The sequence below is a fragment of the Pinus tabuliformis genome, chromosome J, assembly GCF_031772625.1.
Source record: "Pinus tabuliformis cultivar Carrire ecotype Pingquan chromosome J, CPIR1, whole genome shotgun sequence".
NCBI lineage: Eukaryota > Viridiplantae > Streptophyta > Pinopsida > Pinales > Pinaceae > Pinus > Pinus tabuliformis.
In genome coordinates, this window is record NC_142295.1 from 1,416,777,769 (window position 1) to 1,416,800,504 (window position 22,736).

Genomic DNA, 22,736 nt, shown 5'->3' on the forward strand with positions numbered 1-22,736 from the left:
CCAAGCAAATGGGCAGGTAGAAAGCACCAATAAAGTCATAGAAGCCATCCTAACAAAAACAATAAAGGAGAATAGAAGGGACTGGTTTCAAAGGTTGCCCGAGGCATTATGGGCCTATAGAACTACTTGGAGGAATACTACGGGCTTTTCACCTTATGAATTAGTTTTTGGAAAAAACGCTATCTTCCCTGTAGAGTTTGAGATCAAAACTTTAAGAACTGCTTTAGCTATTAACCTTGATTTGACTGATGCACAGACAGCCAGGTTGCAGCAAATTCAAGAATTGGACGAGAAAAGACTGGATGCCATCCATCAAACAACCATGATACAGCAACAAAGAAGCAGGTGGCATGACAGAACCATCAAGCAAAAGCAGTTCCAGAAAGGTAACTAGGATCTACTTTATGATTCCCGTTTCAAGAATTTCCAAGGTAAGTTAAGAACAAGGTGGTTAGGGCCTTATGAAGTGGATGTTTTTTTTCCAAATGGGACAGTCAGACTTTTAACAATTGATGACAGAAGAACACCACTACTAGTGAATGGATATCGACTTCGTTTAGATCACCGGCCTGTTTCTAAAGAAGATTTTAAAGCCACTTGCATGGCAATTAAACAGTATTCTTTTCCAGGGGAACTTGCTGTCTCTCAAGGCATTTAAATTTCTATTTATTTATGCATTTTTAGATTAGATATTCGTTTTTTTAACTAATAATCCCTGCCAAGGGTTGCCATATTACATTTCAGTATTTTGTAGATTTGAGCTGTGGAAAATAGCTGAGAACGAAAGCTTCAAAGGAATCACTTTGCGGACTTGGAAGCCCTATTGCTGCAACACCAATTCCCGTTGCTGCAACACCAATTCACATTGCTGCAACACCAATTCCTGTTGCTGCAACACCAATCCCCGTTGCTGCAACACCACTTTCCCGTTGCTGCAACACCTTTTCCCGTTACTACAACATCTTTCCCGATGATGTAACATCACTTACAGTGGCTGCAACACCAATCCCGTTGCTGCAACACCACTTCCCGATCCCGTAATACCTTTTTCAGCAATTCTCTCATTTATAAAAGCACCAGTCTCTCCACTTCAGCCCCCAAGAAACGAATTTTTATAAAATAAACCATTTCTTATGAGGATTACAATACTCCACTATCACTTCCCGTCATTATTATTAAAAATCGCCAGTATTCTCATGCTCTTAGACCCGCTGTAATCATTATGATCCAGCAAAAGATAAGACAAGACTTTTTGACGCAGCAACCAAAAAGGTAAAACATAAAGGTACGCATGATTATGTATGGACATTAAATAATAGTTAATGTGGAGATGCTGATAGGACTACCGAATAATTGTACTTCCAATCATATCACTTACGCATAGGGGGGGGGATTACCAAAGCGCTCTCATAATTGCATACTACGCCAACTGTCGCCACCTTTAACTCTCCCGGTAATATGTAAAAGTCACCTCATCACGGCATGTTACCATTTGCAACGTTTACTCTGAACTGAACTCGGAAGCTCGGCTCTGAACTGAGAATTTCACTGAAACATCAGCTATGGGAGGAAATCTCATCACATATGAACCTAGCACAATAGCACTTCTTGAACTCTATCCCGAGGTTCATCAAATCTTTCTGCAAGCGGGATGGCTAGATTATTTTAGGAGACTTCCAGACTTCGACGGGTAGCAAGTCCTCGAGTTTGCATGCAATTTAACAGAGGGATTTTCTATCGTTCAAATCCCAGTCACGGAGGAAGTCATAGCCCAAGTTACCAAGCTACCAGCTAATGGCATACGGTGGTTCAGTAGGAAGCACTTGATCCTTAATGCGCAGCAGGATTTTCTTCAACCGGGCGAGCAGGTGGAACCCAAGGGCAGAGGCGTAGCACTTCAGTCATTGCCTCAACCGTGGCCGAAAGTTGCTGAATTTGTGAAGCAATACCTGACGTGCGAAGGCCGGTACCAGGTAATTTACCAGCACGATTTCATCTTGTTGAATCATTTGAGGAATGGTCAGTTGATAAATATGCCATATTATTTATTGGGATGTCTTAAAAATATGTCACGTTACACTGTCAACGCAAAGCGTCCGCTTCTTTCCTTGAAACACCACCGTCTAGCTCAATTGTTGATAAATAGAGGCCTCGCCTTAAATAACCCTCCACCCCCCATTAATCCCCATCAAGAGGCAGAAATCCCCCAGCCAGAACAGGAAATTCCTCATCAAGAAGAGGAAATTCTTCACCAAGCTGAAGACATACCTCAGCAAGATGTAGAAATCCCTCAGCAAATAGAGGACATTCCTGAGCAAATACCTGAAGAAATCCCTCAGCAAACAGAGGACATTCTTGAGCAAATACCCGAAGAAATCCCTCAGCAAGAAGATGACATTCCAGAACAAATGCCCAAAGAAGTCCTCCAGCAAACACCTCCACAAGTTGCTGAAAATGAACAATCAGCAGTAGAAATACCCACGGAAACAACTCCATCCCCTAATAGAACCAATCCATCCATTCCCATACTTGGTATTTCTACCGATGACTCTGATGATAACATCCCTATTACCCTGCTCAAACGAAAAATGCAGCAGAAAAATGAAACCCCACCAAAAAGAAGAAGAACTAGGGCTTCGGCTAAAGCAGCTGCTATTTCTGCCACTGTCCCTATCTTAAAGAAAGCCAGCCTGAAAAGAAAAATGTCTGAATTCCCTGCTTCTCTACCAAAGCAAAGGACTCGGTCGTCTGTAATAGCTGAATCTCCTAGCCACACCCCCTCCAGCTCACCACCCATCACGTTAAAAACCCGCATTCCCACCAGCCCTGGAAACTCCTCTCCCTCACCCTCGGAGGCTGAGATGCAGAGTGTTCACAGTGTCGCGACATCATCTTTTAAGGCAGCTGTCACAAAATAACCAGCTACCGACACCCAAGGTAATATTGGCCAAGAAGCTGCAACACAAGAAACAGCCACTACTCCAGGTGACACACAAGAACCACCTGTCGAGGGTATAAGTGATCAAATCAATGTTGAAGCACAACCTCTGCCTCCACTGGAACCTGCTGCTCCACAAGCTCAGCCTACCATATCTTCCCTGGAGGAAGAAATTGAATTTCTAAAGTCCCAAATCTAGGATTACCAGGAGGAAATAATAAGGATCAAGGAAGCCTACCAAAATGAATTTAGCCTGCACATTTTAGCACGAGTAGCATCTGCAGCAGAGAAGAGTAAGGAGAATGAATATATGTGTGCCAATTGTGGCGAGATATATACTCAAGCAGGATACAAAGTAGTGGCAGAACCAATGACTGAAGTCCCTGCTGTTGTGGTTGAAACAAAAGAACCTGTTGTTACACAGACGGAAACACCACAACCCTCTGCTGAAACAGAAGAACCTGTTGTCACACAAGAACCAGCAGGCTCTCCAGAAAAGATGCAGGAGCAGACAGAAGAACCTGTTGTCACACAAGAACCAGCAGGCTCTCCAGAAAAGATGCAGGAGCAGACAGAAGAACTTGTTGTCACACAAGAACCAGCAGGCTCTCCAGAAAAGGTGCAGGAGCAGACAGAAGAACCTGTTGTCACACAAGAACCAGCAGGCTCTCCAGAAAAGGTGCAGGAGCAGATAGAAGAACCTGTTGTCACACAAGAACCAGCAGGCTCTCCAGAAAAGGTGCAGGAGCAGACAGAAGAACCTGTTGTCACACAAGAACCAGCAGGCTCTCCAGAAAAGGTGCAGGAGCAGACAGAAGAACCTGTTGTCACACAAGAACCAGCAGGCTCTCCAGAAAAGGTGCAGGAGCAGATAGAAGAACCGGCTGTCACACAAGAACTAGCAGGTTCTCCAGAAACTGCACAAGAGCAAACAGAAGAACTTGCTGAAACACAAGAACCAGCAAGTTCTCCAAAAGTTACACAGGAATCAGGAGGAGATGAAGAAGAAGACATAGACTCACCCCGGCCTACCCAAATTGCTATGGAACAAGAGGAGGAAGCAGTTACACAGGAATCAGGAGGAGATAAAGAAGAAGAAATAGACTCACCCCAGCCTACCCAAATTGCTATGGAACAAGAGGAGGAAGCAGTTACACAGGAATCAGGAGGAAATGAAGAAAAAGACATAGACTCACCCAGGCCTACCCAAATTGCCATGGAACGAGAAGAAGAAGCAGTTACACAGGAATCAGTACAGAATATAGAACAAGAAGAAGAAACAGTAGCTGGAAATGGAAAGGAAGACATCGGATCATCCCGGCCTACTCCAATTATCACAGAGCAGATTATCCTTGTTGATGCCTTTACACAAACAGAACCTCCCTCTGTTAGTGATGCATGCACAGAAACCGATAGTTTTCAAGAATTAAAAGGAAAATGGTGGAGAGAATATGAGCTGTCACAAGGCAAAGCATTCCAACAGCAAAAGGGGATCTGGTTCAATTATGCATATAAGAACTGGGAAGCACTTGAGCAGTCTAGAGCTCAGTACAAAGAAATTAAGGAACTAAAAGCCAGATTGTCCCAGATGTTTGAGTTATTCCAAAGAATACTTGCCACAAGGAAACCCTCTTTCAATTATGCAACATTTTTGAGAGAACGACTGACATTCTTACAGATAAAGGCAGTTAGAGAAGGTAGACCTCATCAGGTGGTTACATCAGAACAATTTATTCAAACTTTTGCAGAGGCACCTAAAAATGATCAAAATCTGTTATGCGAGCTTTATCTCCATAATGAAGCCATGTCCGAGGAGAGAAACATGAACATACTCCCTCTTGTTGGCGATATACAGCTCAGAGCTTTCATTTCCTTTTTAGCCAACCAACTTACATGGCAAAACGCTTTTATCTCAGCACAACATAATGAACAGAATTGCCTTCTGTGGATTAGGGCTGAACCTCAAAACGCAGCCACCTTCATTGCACAGCATCAAAGAATGTTAAGTGATCCTGCAATGAAGGATCACATTAGGCAATTACAAACATTGGTCCTGCGAGATTGCCAACACTATGTGAGAACCAAGGCATCTTTGGCTATTAAGGCCAATAACTTATTCTGGGAAAACTGCCCCAAGGAGAGGCAGGAATATCACCCTTATAATCCACCTAATTTACAAGCAGCAATCTCAAGGGTACCTTACTATGTTAGATGCATGCAACAATGTGCTGAAAATTGGATTAGCTACAGATTTAAATTTCCACTTCTATGGTTATCTGGTCAACAATACAAGGGCCAGTTTGGATTATCCAAAAAGGAAAAGGCGGCAACATGGAGGCAAATACAGACTGTCTGTGGGTTTAGAGACAAGTTTGATACCACTTCCTATAACTATTGTCTCAGTAATTTACACTGTTCATCCCAGTACTTCGACTCAGATTCAGAGTAAGCATTGCATGAGGACATGCAATCTCTTCAGTTGGGGGGGATGTTAGGACTCAGAATTGACCATTTTTGACCTTATATTTTTGCTATAATATTACCCTTTTTCAGTTCATAAGTTGAAACCTTTGATTACATAATGACCTAATTACCCCAAGGTATGAAGTAACTTTCCGCATGACTATGTGTTTAATTATTCATTACATATTCATGATATCTTTATATTTATCTTTGGAAAAGTTAACCAAGTTGCTAAGTTGAACTGTCTAAAGTCTGCAGGAAGTATAATTCATAGTTGCTGTAACACTAGAAACAGTAACTACGCAGTTGCTGCAACACCAGAAACAGCAACTACGTAGTTGCTATAGCCAGCAACAGCAACTATCTAAAGCAGGGAAATGCTATTTTGCAACAACTGGAATACCAGAAATAACAAATGGCAACTATCAGAAGATCGCCAGAAGTCCATGCGGACACAACATGATCAAAAACTATCTAAAAAGGGCAAAACACGGTTACAGTGGCTAAAAACATCGGAAACAACATGAGTTTACTAAATAAGCAACAATGGGGAAGCGGCAAAGGATAGCGCGAGGATTCCAAGAAGATGGTTGAAGTTCGGTTACCAGCTGTGTAACAGTAAGAGACCCAAGAAAGAATACACTGTCACACTGTTGTAACAACATCCTGTAACAAGGATGGATTTCTTATTTTTGAAAAAAAGGTTTAACTGAATGAACTATGACAGTCTATTGTAATAGATGTCTCCTCTATAAAGAGGAGACATCTACATTAGAAAAGGGTGGGGAGAAAAACAGTATGTAAGGGAAATTTTGAAAGACAACAGCAAAGTCTGAACTTTTATTGTAACTGGATCTTTTGGCAGATGAATAGAAGATTGTTCTGAGCACCTAATCTAGCATTTGTGTTCTGGGGAATCTTGTGAGAGGGACCGGGCCCACCTTCCTCACAAGATTCACCCATTTACTTTTTTGTCAAGTGTGTAAGTGTGTTTGGTAATTTCTTTTTGCTGGTACTCTGTTTTGGATTCTGTGGCATTACCTTTGATGATTTCCTTTTTGTTGGTACTCTGTTTTGTTAATTGCTTGAAGCTGTAAAAGGATATTTCACCGGTGAATTAGAGTTGCAGTGTGTATTAGCAGTCTAGTTACAGGGGCAGGTGCTGAACGTCCTTACCTGGAGGATAGGGTCCTGATCCTCTGCTAACAGAGCATCCATCACTTCTCTTTTTAGATTTGTATTCTTAGTTAACTGCTTTCATTTTACTTTTGCAATGCACTGTTATAACATAGAGTGAGAAACAGAATCATGTATACTACAGCTTTTTAATGCTTTTAAAAATTAAGTACATACAGTACGCGGTAGCCTTTGAAATAAAAGACTTTCCCAGGTTGACAAATTAATGTGGTACTTGACTGTTTAATTAATAAACAATTCAACTAGCCAACAGTGTCCTTTGTCATCACATTAATGGCATCTCCTAGATCAATCAAGGTATGTGGGATCATGGTGCCATTGATGTAGACATCAAATACTAGGCTTCCAGGGTCTAGATATTTCAGACAGATTACCGGCCCCAACATCAGGTTGGATAGTTGTCCTATGACATTGATGGTTAGGGCATGTTTTTTGCACCTGCCTGGATGCTTGAAGCACTTCTCTTTGATCATATTATTGTATATAGGCACATCCTTTATAGCTTGGAGAAGTGGTTTCTTTACACAATTGTTTCATTTCTCCCAGAAGTTTAGTTTCTTTTGGGGTGGGCTGTGTTGTCCCAGATAATCTCTCAGGAAAGGGTGGAATCGTTTTCAGTTCACTTTCCTCTTTATCTTCCTTGTCCTCTTCAGTGGGAGGTTGGCTATCTGGGAGAACCTTCCCAGATCGTAGGTTAATCTCTTAAATCTCCATAACATAGGTTGGGCATGACGGTTCCCCACTATATACTTGTTGAGCCTGTCTATTGTTCGGGTTCAGGTTCGGTTGAGGAGGCATTTGGGGTCGCCTTGGTGGACAGGGAGGCAATGGTTGCGGTTGAGCAGGTGATGGAGGAAAAATAATGAGAGGAGAGTTGTACTGGGGTCTCCACCCAAGATGAGATGCATTCCACTGAGGTTGTGGCTGAGCATAGGAGTGAAATGAATGAGCGACTGGTTGGGAATGATATTGAGATGGATATGACCAAGGAGGAGGGGTGGACCAGGAAGGATGAGTAGGGGGATGCCAAGAAGGTATGGAAGTGGCTTGATTGGGGTTGTAGTATGCCTGAGAAGTCCCTTGCATTCCCTTCTAGTATGGTCTAGGTCCATGCGGTCTCCTTTGGTTCACGAAGTAGAGTGGTTCAGTGGCTCCTTTAGCCCCTTGGTATAAAGCTTTAAGTCCAGGCAAGGAAGGGCACTTATCTGTAGAATGATCTTCTTCACAGACTGAAGAAACCTCTATAGAGTTCAATGGACATTTGTTCCTAGGATGCCTTCTAGTGCACCTAGGACAAAAAATGGCCAAAGCCCTCTCTGATTCCTCTTGTTTCCTTTTGATATGTAAGGTATCCATTTGCATGGCAAGAGTCTGCAACATCTCACTCTTGAAGTCTTCCAGCATGTTTCCAAGTTCACCTTTGAGGGATGAACTGGTTGAGGAGGTACTGGCTATGGGTTGACTCCCCCTACCTCTCCTTTTGGTTGCCCTAGAATGGTTTCTAAAAACAGTTTTTATTTCTTCATAAGGTAGTTGGTAGATGTCTCCCCCAGCTAGTAGATGGAGGTTGTCTAGAAGGTCTTCCGGAATTCCCCTGAGTAGGACCAACTTCAGCGATTTAGGGTCAAGTGTGCACTGGCCCTTTTATAACTGAGCTGGAACCTCTCTTCATAATCTTCCAATGATTCATCACTTCCCATGGTCATTTGGAAGATTTCTTCCTTGGTATCGTTTGACCTATAGTAGTCCCGATATTTGTTATTAAAGGATTGTTGCATCTGAGCCCAAGTTGTGATGCTATTGACAGGTAACCCCATGAACCAACGCAATGCTGCATCCTTGAGAGTAGAAGGAAATAGTTTCAATTTTTTCTCATCTTCTGAATAGTCATAGGTTCGACAGATAACAACAAACTCAAACAAGAAGGTGTCAGGATCTTCTATAATCAATCCATGGAAGTGAGGTAGGGCTGAAGGGCTTATGTTCTTCATTTTAGTGTCCCCATTGGTCTCTCAGATTGGAAAGGTACCATCTTCTCTTTCTCCATTCCCCCTAACATTTCTGTTTTCAGCCATTGTCTCAGGAGGGATGTTTTCTTCCTCTTATTCTCCTATAGGTTCTTGAAATAGCTCTGGTTGTTCACCTAAAGGTTCTTCTAGATCACTGCCACCGAAGAAGAGAGAAGAGTGGCTTTGTGATGTGATGGGGGTGTTGGATAGGAAGTTTCTTAAACTATCTATGTTCCTACAAGGCATGAAAGGAAATCTTTGTTTGGGTGATTTGTGCTTTTCTGCTTGTACCTGCAAAACTGAAATTGTTTGAACAAACAAATTGCAACTACTGAAATGAACTTGCTGAAAAGAAATTGCAGAATTGAAATGAAAGCAAGGAAATGACTAATCTACTTTTACTGGAATGGAAATTGCAAAATTGAAATGAAAGCAAGGAAATGGCTAATATACTTTTGCTAAAATGGAAATTGCAGAATTGAAATGAAAGCAAGGAAATGCAAAAACTGAAGAAACAATTATTCTACTTTTGCTGAAATAAACCACTTAGCAAAATGTTGCAGTAGGAAATAGAAGAAAAGCAGTAATCACATAATACTCTGACGCTTCCCCGGCAACGGCATCAAAAAGTGATGAGCACCAATATTGCAGAAATAATGTTGCAACTCTTAGGGCTTCCTACTTTACTTTTATCAACCCGGTAGTTCGTAAAAAACTTGGAAGCGACGGTGTTGTATGCACAAGTACTAGTTCTTGCTGCAGGCTGTCACTTGGTTAGCTGGCGCAAGATCACTAGGAGCTCAATCCAACTTCTATGAATTTCAGAAGAAGCTTTATATGTGATGAAAGAAAGAAAAGCTTACTCTACAGAGGTTACTCTACTTGCAGAAAGAGAAGGAAGACTGAAATGTGAAGTAACCCTAGCAAACCATAATTAACCAACTAACCCTACTTTTGCAGAAAGAGAAATGAAAAACCATAAAATGAATGCCATTACCTACTTAGGAAGTAAGCAACATCTATTCAAGCCATTTCTAGAAGGAAATGAGAAAAAAACATCTTTTTGGGTTTTTATGTATTTTATGTGAAATTGTCACGCATGTAATTTATTTGTTTGTGGATGTGGTAGTGATTATTTGGTGATGGAGGGTGAATTTGGGATTTGTAGAGGTGTAGGAAGGTGTTGAGGGGTCCTAAGAGGCCTCTGGTAACCTTCTGGAGGCTTTCCCTGCAATCGAACTTCAAAAAGTCACCTACAGGAAATTCTACAAGAGGCTGCAGGGGATCTACAGGAGGTCTAAAGGAGGATCTACAAGAGGATGTTGCGGGCTATTTTAGAGATTTTAAAGGTGGGAAAATGGTTGGAAAGGGTAGCTGAAGGCTAAAAGGATGTGTTAAGGTGTCTGAGGTTCATCAAGGAGGATTAGGGAAGAGAATGATGGTTGGATTTGTTCAAGGGATGAGAGGAAAGTTTATGAGAAAAGTGCAGAAAATTAGGGCAGATTTATGAGGGGCTGTGAATGACCTATGGAGCAAAGAGAGATGGTGATGGCTGATTTATTGACCTATTATGAGCAGAGATGTACTACAAGAGAGCTGCAAATCATACTGTGAAACTGAGCAAGCAAAGAAGCTAGCTACACCAAAAAACAAAACTGTATCTCATGTTAACCTAAATTCTGATCTAGGAAAATAAAAAGCTAAACAATGCTATATGGAAAGGAAAGCATGGAAAGAGATTTATTGTAGAAACAGAAATGAGCATGGAAAAATGGATCTAAAGTAAAGCATTATTCTCTAAATCAAACTATAACACCAAAAATTGCATAGAGAAGGCAAAACTGTGTTTTTGTGGCAACAAGAGGGTCTTGACCTCAAATCATGGTCCCAAAGGGAGGAAAGGAGGTCAAGGCTCTATTTATGGCCTTTTTGTATCTTTCTCCTAACACTATTTAACCTACTTCAACAAACTAAGATGGAAACAACTATGTAAATCACCAAAAGCAACCTATTCTAACCAGGAAAGAAATCTATCTAACTGCAACTAATTCATAAACTACAACAAAACATATAAATACAAAAAAAGAGGTGCTAGGTAGCTTGGGTTGGGCCCTAACCCAAGAGCTTTAGCCCTTTGAGGTAACTAAGTTTTGGCTTAGAAAATATTTCATCTTCATTATCAAAATAATAGTCACATTACATGAAACTGTCCACAAAAGTAAGCTCGAAATGAGTTGAGCAAAAGTTGCAACAAAAGTGAGAAAATTTGACTAACATCCAACAACCTAATGAGGTCCTAGGCCTTTCTACTTATAAAACTAGAGCTCCCAATAGCTCCCCTAAAATCAAGGAGGCTTGGCTCCCAAGACTTGAGATAGACACCGGTTATTCTTCACTTGCTGAGCTGCTTCTTTGATGCATTAATGTGGCTACTTGTGCTCTGAGCTTTCTGAAGGAGGATTCAAAGGAGGGAGTCATAAATGAGGGGGACACCCTCCTACAAATCCTCTCCCTTGTATTCTTTGAATATTTGTTGCCAAATTCTCATTAAACCTTTGACTTTGTCTCCAAAATTGACCAAAAATCTGCATTAAGCACGCAAAAGACTTCAAGGTATAATGACCTACCCAACTCACTCTATTAGCATAAGTATAATAAAAAACATGCAATAAACTAATGAGAATGGTGGATTAAGATAATTAAGGAAGAAAAATGAGCCCATATAATTACCCATTTCTGGGGCTCATCACCCACTCTTCCTTTGTGGATCAGATTATGCAAGATTAAGAACTTGAAAGATGCAAATGTCAAGGCTAAGGACATGGTGAAATTCAATTTCAGCACAAGGGCCTTTAATTTGTATGATTAGCGAGGTATTTTAATGGCCAGTGGAGGATCCTTGGAGGTACTGCAACAATGCCTCTAAGCTCAATGATCCAGCAAGTATAGAAAGGAATTAGAAGGAAGCTCCATGGACAGCAACAACAACAATAACAGAAGGCAGTAATCCAGTGCAGGCAAGGGAAAGAGGAAGGTTGTTGAAGATCGAAAAGGAGAGAAAAGCTGCAAAATAATGATAGATCCTATTATCCCAAAGGCACATTTGGTAGGGAAAGAAAGGAGGGAGCAACAAATGAAGAGATTAGAGTGGAGGAAGAGAGAAAAGTAGAGGTTGTAGGTGTTGTCACTCACTGCTTTTTCAGTTACCAATGGCTTTGAAAGCCAAATATTAGTGTGTTTTATGCCAAATTTTGAGCCACATAATCTATCTGAACGAGATGGGACCCTCTCTAGTGTGTGATGCTTAGAAAGAGCTTTCTGGTGGTATATAGAAGTCCAAAAAAGGGTTCCTAGATTAGAAATTAGAACCTGCTAATGAATCCCTTTAGAAAGCTCAGAAAACCCAAAAAATGGCTATGTATTAAAGAAAAATCACAGTCGGGACTTGAGACAGTTCATCGTAATCACAAATCGATATTGGTAGGGTTGTTACACAGTAATTTTTCACTACCTTCATCCCAGTCTTCCTACTGTGTCATGAGTCCAAAATCATTCATGCTCATGCTCTTTGATGTTGCCAAATGACCCACTTTGCCAAAGTTTCTACATCATCATGTTTGTTGTCCAAATAAACGTGCTGATAAAGAAACTTTGGCAAAGTGGGCCATTTGGAAACATCAGAGAGCATGAGCATGAATGATTTTGGACTCATGACATAGTAGGAACACTGGGATGAAGGCAGTGACAAATTACTGTGTAACAAGGGTCTAGGAGGTAAAGAGCACCAGAAAAAGGAGGAATAGGGATCTGCCAATCGCCGATATCGTATATCGGCAGTCGTCAAGTCTGGGCGCATCATATATCACATATCAGCCATTGGCATGATCCTTGGGGCATAGACCTACAGTTGTCGGTGCCAAAGGCTGATATCGGCAATTGATGAATCGATGACATTCTGAAACTTAAAATACCTGTAAACCATCGATCTTGTGATACAACGGTGCATCGTCGAGGAGGCCAAGAAATGATTTATAAAGGAATTTCATGGAAAAACAAAGGCCAAGCCACCCCTTATCTCTCCATCACATGGAAACATGATGGTATGATGATTGGTGGCTTTGGGTTCTTGGCATATTAGCGATCAACAGGGGTCACAACTCCAAAACATGGTAAACCATTGATATTGTGATTTAGTGCAAAGTTGTTGGGGAGGCCAAAAAATCATTTGCAAAGGAAATGTGTGCAAAAATAGGGCCCGACATGCCTTTTTCTCTCTCCTCCAGGGGGCCACGTGGCAGCCCTTAATTGGTCCTCAGAGAAGACATGGCAGTACGGAGGGTGACATGGCCATACGGGGGACACGTGTCACAAAATTTTAGCATTTTCAGGGGCGAGATGGGGCCATTTACGGGTGCCACTTGTCACTACTCATAGGGTGACACATGGCAGTGGTGAAGTCACCCCATAGATCAGTGATCGCAGTAGTTAAGGGGAAAAGCTAAAGACGATGGAGCCAACGATTGCGATATGTGGGACTCCTCCCTCGCTATGATTGTGATAAGGAAGAATCCCCCAGATGCGATAAATTATTATGGCAAGATCTATAAAGATATCGCGTTCAAACTGTTGACTTGCTCCAAAGAAAAAGATAGAGATTCTGCCCCTCTCTACAATTTTGATTGCGATATCTTTTGGTGGCCCCAACCCCGCAAATCAATAATCGCAAGGATAAAGGGAAGCGCCACCGGCAAAACAAGATAACAAGCCGAAGTGCATGATTTCATAATAACAAAGGAAAGAAGCCCCTGGGCAGGAGCCTGCAGGCCTTAGAGCCTGAGGGCTAAGACCCTAGTCATAACCCCTGGTCATATGATAAGAAAAGCACAAAGGGGTTGAAAGCATAAGGGGCTAAAGGGGAAATTAAAATTTCCTTCATATTCATTTGTTTTAAACACTAAGGACCCGCGGTCATGATGCTCTGATACTGTTCTTCAGTGGTTCCAAAGGACATATGGGTCGACAGCTCTGGTATTGAATGAAGCAGGGTTAGTGCATAAATGATAGTATGGGAGGCCTCTACGGAGACTTAATGCCTCGGCATCGAATCTCACTCCTATGCACAACACAACACTTCCCATAAACACTCCATCACTTCTCCACGGAACAACTCACTCAGGCAGCTAAGGCAGAATTGATAGAATTCGTCCCATGTAGTAGTAAACCACCTCAACAGCAAACAGAAATATGACATCATCAGGGATGTGACTCCATCGAAGGCCTCCACTAAAGTAACAAGGGGACACCTAATCCTCCCTCTCTTGACTTTATTTCTCTAAGCATTTATTTCTATATTCTTCCAAGAAAGGGACTCGATCCCTATTGTAATCTTAGGTAAGTGGTAGTAGATCTTAGCGGAGCCAAGGCAACTAGTCTAGCATGACAGCTGAGGCTCAAGCTTAGATATTTTGATTTTAATTCAAAGATCTTCCCCCCTCTTCTTTTAAATAGGGGGATGAAACATAATACAAAGGTTTCGAATTCTCAGATCCACGAGGGCTGAACTCTGTGATGCCATTTTGGTTCTAATTTTCTTGTTCATGGGGGTTTCACTGATATCATTACTGAGTGTATGGATTGCTTATTGGGCCCTTTGAGTTAAATGGTATTTTCCCTATTGATTCCAAGCATGATTAATGTGCATTGAGTTTCCTCTCGGTAAATTTCACTTCATTTTTTTTCCCATTCCTAAAATAGTGTAATGAGTCTGTTGGTTTCTTGTTAATTTGTGGATTTATCTTAGCTGCTAAATAGAGAACAATACCTGGGGTAGATCAGATTTATTTTAGGTGTTGGAAGAAAATGATACTCATGTTATTTTTAGTCTGAAACCTTCTTTTTCACTCCTCTATTTCTATCATTTCATCAAAAAACCATGGGTTAGGATTCTGTGTTGATTACAGCCCTATCCATCGAATTCCACTTTCTGCTAGAATATTTCTTCCTAGGATTCTATTTGTTCCAGCCCTATGCATGTATTTCCCTCCTCCCTTTCCTCCTCTCCACCATCACTACAACTTCAATTTTAAGCCGTCTCATTGTTGTGTGCCGGCCACCAGAAGGAGAAGTCATTTCTCTTTGAGATTGCTCCATATACCCCCAGCATTTGGATCCATGAATTGGATTGAATCTGCCTCTTTGAAAGCTTGTTGAACCAAGCCCCTCCTATTTCCTTTTTATTTTATGTGACAATTGGAGTGTTGTAACCCCCTTCCAATATAACCTCACAATCACTCCTCTATTTAAGATGTCCTACGCACTAGTCTACAATCAACCAAGAGGTTGTCTCTATGAATCTTTCTTTGTCTCCTACTTCACTTGTGTAGCAGGTGCAAGATTTAGCAACAACAGCAGGAATCAAAATAGAAGCTATAGGAGAGAGAGAGGGAATTGAAGGAAGAATAGGAGTTGAGGAGGAGAAAAAAAGAAGAGATGAAGAAGCGGGAAGAAGAACAAAGGCAAGGCATGATGACAAAGGAAACATCACCGATACAGATTAAAGAATCAAAATAGCCAGCAACTGTGGAGGAAGGTGAACAGATGTAGGATTGGGAGCTTGTTCAACAGATTAAGAAACTAATTGAAGTCGCATACACGGAGTTGGAACAGGATCCACATAATGAAGATGTTGATGTGATGGCAAGAGAACCATAGGGTCACCCCTCAGTCTCCACCACCTCTAGTAGCAAGATTAGCCCTGAGCAAGCAAGGAGATGTTGTTCTCCTTTATGATGATCTAGTCATGGATGTGTACAATAGATCATTCCATTTTTGGGTTGTGTTATATTCTTTCCATGTAGTTAACAGGGGGTTTGAGGGGCACCTGTAACCCCACTTTATGGGGTCCAAGGCAGCGCCCTGGAAAATTTTGGTTTTGGACCCTATGTTAGGTTGGGCGGACCCGCCTATGGTTTTGTGCATGATTTTCGCACATGTTTTTCGAACGCAATAGTTTTTGATCCATGGTATTGGACGTGATGGTTTTCAGTCCATGGTATTGGATGCGATGGTTTTCGATCCATGGTAGTGAATGTTTCATCTATAAATATGTATTGTAACATTGAAAGGAACATAATGAAAAATCAAGCTGGTAGTCCCAGTTTTGGGATCTAGGGGAATATCTTTGTGTATATGTGTTCTGCTCTCGCATTATTTATTTTCTGTGTTTTAGAATTCGTATGTAGGTAAATTATGTATGGGGTTAAAACCTACATTTGGTATCAGAGCTGTTTTAGCTTCAAGGGGATGCCTTTTTTGCTGAGGGGTTTCGCTTGGGCCTGTGGTAGACCCTGTTCAGTGGGAGATCTGTGAGATCGATTATGGTGGTGAAAGAAGATGGAGAGTAGTGGAAAGATAGAGATCGAGAAATTTAATGGTCAGAGTTTTGAGTTGTGGAAACTCAAGATGGAGGATCTGTTGGTGGATAAAGACTAGTGGATCATGGTAGATCCGGGTACTAAACTAACGGGAGTGACCGATGAAGAATGGAAGAAGTTGGATCGGAAGGAAAATAGTACAATACGATTGTGTGTCTCAGATTCAGTATTGCTGAATGTATCATGGGAAGCTACAGCAAAGGCTTTGTGGGACAAGTTAGGGACTTTGTACCAATCTAAGTCTCTAGTGAATAAATTGTTCCTGCGCAAAAAGTTGTATAACCTGAGGATGAAAGATGGAGACTCGGTGATAAAGCATATGAACGCATTTAATACTATGGTAAGTTAGTTAGCATCTGTTGATATTAAAATTTCAGATGCAGATAAGTGCATCAGTTTCTTGTGTTCTCTGCCAGATTCGTGGGATAGTCTGGTTATTGCAATAGGTAGCAATGCAACTTCCTTGCAGTTTGATGAAATAGTCTCAGCCTTGCTGATGGAGGAGATGAGACAAAAAAATATGGTGAGCCAAAATGGTGATGCCTTGTCTGTACAAGGACGGTCCCAAAATAGAGACAAAAATAAGTCATCGAGTGGGAGATCTAAATCTAGAGGGAGATCTAAATATCCAAGAAAACTTGTAAAGGTGGTGTGCTAGAAATGCGGAAAGGAAGGCCACTTCTGATGAGGCTCCTTCTGCAAAGGTGAAAACCACCTCAGATGAAGGTGGGGATGTGTACTTGGCTTCTTCAAGTACACATGTAGATCATGAGGCATGGTTGATTGACTCAGGTACATCCTTTCACTTCACTCCCCATAGAGAGTGTTTCTGTGAGTATGAGAAATATGATGGTGGTGATGTCTTCTTGGGAGATGACAGGAAGGCTAGAATCATTGGTCATGGAAAAATAAAGTTGAAGTTGTAAGGTGGAAGGGCTAGAACACTTCCGGGTGTTCTACATATTCCTGCATTGGCCAGAAATCTGATTTCTGTAAGCAAGCTGGATGATGCAAGTGTAAAAACAGTTTTCGAGAAGGATACTTGCAAGATGGTTCGGGGAGCACTGGTATTGATGCGGGGAGTTCGGATTGGAACTCTGTACAAGCTACAAGGTAGCATTATTATTGATGGGTGTAATAGTTCTATGGTTCCCTAAAGTGGAGCAGAAAATCTAATGGTCTCTAGAGAGAAGACCATGTTGTGGCATCAAAGGCTTGGACATATTGGAGAGAAGGGCCTTCAAATACTTCATGGTAAAGGTATGGTAGAAGGTATGAGTAATAACTCTCTGGATTTTGATTTCTGTGAAAATTGTGTACATGAGAAGCAGAATCAGGTGAGTTTCCCCTCTGGTGGTAAGAGGGTGAAATAGATATTAGAACTAGTGCATAGTGATGTGTTTGGACCTGTGAAGGTTCCATCACTAGGTAAGTCTGTGTACTATGTATCATTTATAGATGACTTCTCAAGGAATACATAGATATATTTCCTTAAGAAGAAATTTGAAGTCTTTGACAGGTTTAAAGAATTTAAGGCTCTGGTGGAAAACCAGACAGAGAAGAAGATAAAGGTGCTGAGGAGAGATAATGGTGGAGAGTTTTGCAGCAAGGAATTTGAAGAATTCTGTAAGAAGTGTGGTATATCACAGTAGAATACTAATCCATATACACCTAAGCAAAATGGATTTGCAAAAAGAATGAACAAGATGTTGATGGAAAGGGCAAGTAGCATGCTCAGTGGTGCCAGATTAGGATAGGAATTCTGGGCAAAGGCGATGGATATTGCATGTTACCTGGTCAACAGGTCACCTTCACCAGCGTTGGAGGATAAGACTCCACAAGAGGTATGGACTGGTAAGAAACCCTCTCTTTCACATCTAAAGGTATTTTGACGTGATGCATATGTACATGTTCCAAAGGAGAAAAGAACCAAGTTGGATAGTAAATCTAAAAAGTGCATCTTTATTGGGTATAAGGATGGTTTAAAGGGTTATAACCTTTGGAACCCAGTCACACAGAAGGTTGTGTATAGCCGAGATGTGGTGTTCAAAGAAGTGAAAGATGTTATTAAACATGAAGTCCAATGAAAGGAACCTGAGAAGATAGAGTTTGAGCTAAAGGAGGAAGAATCAAACTCTACAGCAGAGGAGGAATCAGAAGATGAAGAGCCACAAACTCCGGCTGTGAGAAGATCAGTTCGAGAAAGAAGGTAGCTTGAAAGGTATAGTCCATCTGCTTTCTGTTCAAATTTTGCTTTATCTATTACTGACGATGATCCCAAAACTATTAAGGAAGCAGTAGATTCAGAGGATGGAAAACTATAGAAAGAGGCCATGGTTGATGAAATGGCATCTTTGCACAAAAATGAGGCTTGGGATCTAGTGGAGTTTCCAGCTAGAAGGAAACCCATTGGTAGCAAATGGGTGTTCAAAAAGAAGACAAATGCGGAAGGAAAAGTGGAGAAATACAAAGCTTGGTTGGTAGCAAAATGTTATTCCCAGGTGCCAGGAATTGATTTTGGTGATATTTTTTCTCCTGTTGCCAAGGTAACTGCTATTAGATTACTTTTATTTGTTGCTATTGCTTTTGATTTTGAGGTAGAATAGATGTATGTGAAGACAAAATTTCTTCACGGGGATCAAGAAGAGGAAATATACTTGAAGCAACCTGAAGGCTTTGTGGTGAAGGGTAAGAAAGAACTTGTATGCAAGTTAAAGAAGTCTTTGTATGGGTTAAAACAGTCACCAAGGATGTGGTATCAGAAATTTGATACATTTATATGGGGACTTGGCTTCACCAGAAGCGAAGCAGATCACTGTGTGTATTTTAAATTAATTTGTGACTGTGTTATTTATCTGGTCTTGTATGTGGATGATATGTTGCTGGTTGGAAATGACAAAGAAATTATCGAGGATTTGAAGACCCAGTTGTCCTCCAAATTCGACATGAAAGATCTTGGTGTTGCAAACTATATTTTGGGCATGGAAATTAAAAGAAATCGGACAAAGAGGAAGCTATGGTGAAAGCAGAGGAAGCATGTCGAGATAATATTGCAGAGGTTTAACATGCAGGATAGTAAACTAGTAAAGGTTCCTATTCCTGTAGTTGTGAGGTTATCTGCTGAACAGTGTCCCAAGACACAAGAAGAGGAAGAAGACATGTCCCATGTTCCATATGCAAGTGAAGTCGGTAGCCTGATGTATGCAATGGTCTGTACTAGACCAGACATTGCACATGAAGTGGGAGTATTGAGCAGGTTTATGTCAAAACCAGGGAAGGAGCACTGGACAGCAGTGAAGTAGGTTTTCAGGTATTTACGTGGCACTAGTGATTATGGTTTGTGTTACCAAGGAAGATCAAGATTGGAAAAAATGTTGGATATTTGTGGCTTTGTTGATGCAGACTAGGCTGGAGATCTGGATCATAGAAGATCTACAAGTGGGTATGTGTTTAACCTATTTGGAGGTGCAGTCAGTTGGATGAGTAAGAAGCAATCTTTAGTGGCACTATCAACTACAGAGGAAGAATACATGGCAACCACTCATGCAAGCAAGGAAGCAGTTTGATTGCAGAGATTGTGTTCAAGTATGGGGTTAGTACATGGAGCCATAAGGATAGACTGTGACAGTCAAAGTTCAATTTTCTTGGCAAAGAACCCCGCATATCATTCAAAGACAAAGCACATTGATGTTCACTATCACTTTGCGAGGGATATGATAGAATACAAAAAGATGTTGCTGGTAAAGGTGGACGCTTGGAAGAATATTGCAGATGCATTGACAAAATCTATGAGCTCTGAGAAGTTCTCTTGGTGTAGAGAGACAATGGGCATTTCAGGGCTGGAAAAATGACTAAGCTCTCGTGTGACCCCCTATGGAAAGAAAACAACAAGTGGGAGAATATTGGGTTGTGTTATATTCTTTCCACGTAGTTAACAGGGGGTATGAGGGGCACCCGTAACCCCATTTTATGGGGTCTGAGGCAGCGCCCCGGAAAATTTTGGTTTTGGACCCTATGTTAGGTTGGGCGGACCCACCTATGGTTTTGTGCATGATTTTCGCACATGTTTTTCAGACGCGATGGTTTTCGGTCCATGGTATTGGACGCGATGGTTTTCGGTCCATGGTATTGGATGCGATGGTTTTTGGTCCATGGTATTGGATGCTTTGGCATGTATAAATATGTATTGTAAAATTGAAAGGAACCTAATGAAAAATCAAGCTAGTAGTTCCGGTTTTGGGATCCAAGGGAAAATCTCTGTGTATATGTGTTTTATGTGTTCTGCTCTCGCATTATTTATTTTATGTGTTTTAGAATTCGTATGCAGGTAATTTCTGTACGAGGTTAAAACCTACATTCATGAGTTCCAAAAGAGGATTGTACAGGTGTGAAGGAAGCACTTTTTGAATGATCATGCATCACTTGCATTCATCAAGGAAAGGGTGATAGTGTTAGACACCAAAAAGAATTCAACTACCATTTCTAAAGCTAGCTTGGCCTATGCAGGAGAAAAAAAATGAAATGTCCAATATCTAATAGACAAGAATGAGTAACTGGCAAATAAATTATAGGTTGTCAGGCAAGAGGAAAAACAACTCTAAGCAACAACGCATAATACAGTTTTTTCATTGGGTGAGATGAGGAAATCGATACTTGTAGAAGTATTTGCACTTGTAGAAACCATGGAGAAGCTATATGGCATATTTTTCACCTTGAATAAAGTAGTATTTTGGGTGCATGATCTACAACAGTGGAACAAATATTTTGTTAAAACTCTCAGAAACATACTTGCAACGGAGCAAGTCTATTGACATCACCTCTGTACAAGAGTGGACAATGTGGTACAAAGGGGCCCTGTTGGACTTAGTAAAGAAGATGAAGCCATAGGCAGAGCTGGAGAAAGCGAAGGTTCGAATGTTGGTTCATAACAATGAGTAGCTCTCCACACACAGGCTTCCTATGTGCAATTTTCTAGTAGTTTGGATGTCTTGGTGAGAAAAAACTATATCCCATCAATCGGTTCCCTCACTGATGCTAAACCCAAGAACCAGTTTCGGCAAGAGATCGATGAGTACTTGGAGCAACTAAGACAACAAGAAACTAGGGAAGACTTGGAGTTTAACACACACAAAATACAAAAGTATATCGATGGTCCTGTCAAGGTCAAGACAATGTTGCTCATGCTTCAGAACAAGTTGGAAACAGGTTCCAAGGTAGTGTACCCAGATTCCATGGAGGCTAGAGTCCACTTTCAGAAAGACACTGTTAAGATCATTGGGGACACCATCACACAATACCAAGCTTGGCAGTGATATGTGACCAAAGAGAAACAAGTGTAGATTTCTGCGTTGAACTTCCCCCCAGACTTTAGAATCATAGTGTTGTGTCTTGTTAGGTTGTAACTACCCTATTTTTTCTTATATGGTGTTGGGCAGCGGATCCCCCCATAGTATGCTTTTGGGGCTTGAAGCCCAAATTTTGGTCAAGTGCAATGTAAAGACCACGTGAAATGTGGGCGCAGAGCATGAGAGTCTAGGGTTGTCCACCCTAAAATAATGTAATTCAATGTATGGTATGTCGGCCTACTATAAATAGAGCGAGGATCTAAGTGTAAAGTCAGTCTTAGTTCTAACAAGTAACAGATAGATGTGAAGGCATGGTTAGAAGGTATAAGTAAATTTGAAGTGTATTGGGTCGTAGTGGTAGGTAGAGGCTCTGCAGCTGAGTGCATAGAGGCCTAACAGAGTCCATAGTTGAGTGTGCGGACCCCTGTAGCTGAGTGCGCAGGGCGGAGTTGGGGTTGTACTTGGACAGAGAATTAATAAAAGATAAGTTGACTCTAAAATATTGTGCATTTGATTTTAGATCTATATTTCTATGTTCTGGTTATTCCTTATGCATTTATGTTATTTTCAAGTATGCGTGCTAGTCTGAAAGTTAAACAAGTAATAAGAATATTGGATCTGCACAAACTAAGTTAAGAACTAATATAATAGTAAGGATCAGATTGGATCAGAATAATACGAAGGTGCGTGCGGGTTGCAAAGAATAGGAAGCTGCATCGAGCAACACAACGCACAGATTAGGATCGTGAACCTCCAGAACCCTCCTCAAGACATCCCTAGGGTGCAAAAACTTGGTTCCAACACCCTCCCATACTACTTCAGGTGAGACTCAATCCGCGCTCCGTGGGCTATTGCTGAAAGGACCAGTAGTACTAGGATTTGCTTGGCTAAACTCACTGCTCAACCTGGGTCAAGCCCGGCGTAGCCAACAAATGGTTCCGTTGCCGGGATCAGGATCTTCCTAAGGGATTTCTGATGTGGTGCCACTGGAACCCAACAAAGAAGGAAATTGAAGAGTGGTTGGACAAGAAGATTCACGAGTTCATGACACAGGAAAACAGAACTCTGCATGTATCCGAGAAAAGGTGGTTGGATCACTATGTGTATAAGGAAATCCATGAGATCTCCTTCGCATCCTTTCCTTCTAAACTATATGAGTGGATCACGAGGTTAGCCAACAGCCAAGGAAGGTGTAATCTCAACCAACCGATAGTGTGGACTCAGAAATTAGTGTGCAGACTAGAGGCATCAGAAGATAAGATCACGCGAGTTGTGGACCATTGGCTCAACTAGATAATAGGAGGATTTATCACTGAGTTTGTGATAGACACGACCGTGAACTATAGCAAAG